This window comes from Lathyrus oleraceus, chromosome 2, assembly GCF_024323335.1.
Source record: "Lathyrus oleraceus cultivar Zhongwan6 chromosome 2, CAAS_Psat_ZW6_1.0, whole genome shotgun sequence".
NCBI classification, from domain to species: domain Eukaryota; kingdom Viridiplantae; phylum Streptophyta; class Magnoliopsida; order Fabales; family Fabaceae; genus Lathyrus; species Lathyrus oleraceus.
The window spans coordinates 412,180,373-412,182,417 of NC_066580.1; positions in this window are offsets into that span (position 1 = coordinate 412,180,373).

The following is a 2,045-nucleotide window of genomic DNA, read 5'->3' on the forward strand; positions in this document are numbered from 1 at the left end:
TCGAAAGATGTCTTCATCTGAGCCTTCTCGAGGACAAGCTGGTCAACAATATTCTTCCAAGCACCGGAAGGATGAGGCATACTAGAGGAAGATGGACCCTCTGGCTCTCTCTGTCTCTTCACTGCTCGGTCTTCAAGAAGTTCAATAAGCGCATCTTTGTACTTTGACTCAAGCTGCAACTCCTCATGCTTTCGGCTGAAAGCATGGAATCACTCTTCCCACATATCTCTTTCTTGCTTCATCTTGGCGAGTGCATCTTCCAACTCCTCTACATCTTGGTTAGGGAGAGTTAATGGCTCAACCAAAACCATAGACATAGGTCTCTCACAAGCATATGGCATCTTTAGCTCCAAAGCTCTTTTCTTCACCCAAGTAGTGTAAGCTTCCAAAGCTACACAGTTGCACGGACCAAGCTCGGATCTTCCCTTCCTATGCATATTATGCCAAGCATGTATCATCTTCTGCTTCAAATGTTGGGGATCTTTACCCTCTTGATATAAAATACCTTTTAACTGAGTGTTATTAGGCTTGTCTCTCAAGGGGAACCCAAGTTGACGACGAGCCAAAGCAGGGTTGTAGTTGATTCCTCTTTGTGTACTAATGAGATGCACATTAGAGAATTCACCACAACTATAAATAATATCCAAGCTACTCAATGCAGAGTCATACCAAATAATATCATCATTAGTGAGGGACATAAGTCTCTGGGACCACCGTAGACATTGCTTGTTATCCATAAAAGCAGGCGTCTGAGGCAAGTGTGAAATAAACCACTTGTATAGAAGAGGAACACAACACACAATAGTTCCATCACCTTTATAATTCCTAAAATGAAAAGAGAAGTACAAGTCACCTAACGGAGTAGGCATATGATTCCCAATTAAAAAGATTCTAATGGTGTTAACATCAACAAAACCGTCAATGTTAGGGAACAAAGCCAAACCATGGATGAGCAACACAAAGATGGCTTCAAAATCATCCACACTACCTGCTTGAGCAAAGTCAGTAGCTTTTCCAATGAGAAACTTAGAAGTCAACCCAAAAATTCCTCCTTTATTCACCCAATGAGCCTCAATCTCAAACTTCTTCAGATGAAGAGCTTCAGCTATGATATCTGATCTGGGAATCTCCTCCAATCCACTAAAAGGCACCTTGTCAAAAATAGGTATTCCCAAGAGATGGGCATACTTCTCTAACGTAGGCATAAGCTGATAATCGAGAAAAGTGAAGCAACGATAGAGAGGATCATAAAACTGAACCAACACACTCAAGAGTCCTTCAACCATATCAGTAGATAACACCGATAGAAGCTTCCCATGAATTTGTTTGAAGTCCAAGGGATCTAATACAAAGGATGACAACTTCCTTAACTATTTTTGTATTTTAAAACTTTATTTTTGTCTTTAGTATTTTAATAAATAATTAAATAAACATAATACTTTGATTAAAACTAAATAAGACTAAATGTAACTAAATAAATTAAATTAAATTAAATTAAATTAATTTAATTTAACTAAACTAAACTATTTTTGATAAAGTAAGTAAATTCAAGGGGTGTCAAAGGAATTGGGGTGGTGAGAATATAAGGGAATCAGGGCCCAAATGACCAAAAACTCTCAACACACCAACCAGAAGGTGTGGAGAGTAAATGAAGGGTATTATAGGGCCCAATTAGCCCAAGATTAGACAATCCTAATTAATCTTTTAAAATAAACCAAAATAATATTTATAAAACAAATACAAATAAAAAAAGTAAACCAAAACTACAAACTGAAAAAGAAAAAGAAAAAATACAAATAAATAAACGTGAACACATAGAGAGAATCATTGTCTCCTTCTTTTTCAAACATACATACACCATTTTTTTGTTTCACTTTCCTTCAAAACAAAACAAAAACTCCATGGCGAATCTACGAGCCGGAGTGATTCGTGCTATCGTCGGTGGATCTTCTTTGTAACTCGTTTTTTGTTTATTTATTTTGTTTTGTTTATGGTGTATGTTGTTGTTACATAGAGAAGAATATTGAAAGTGTCTGTTTAATGAA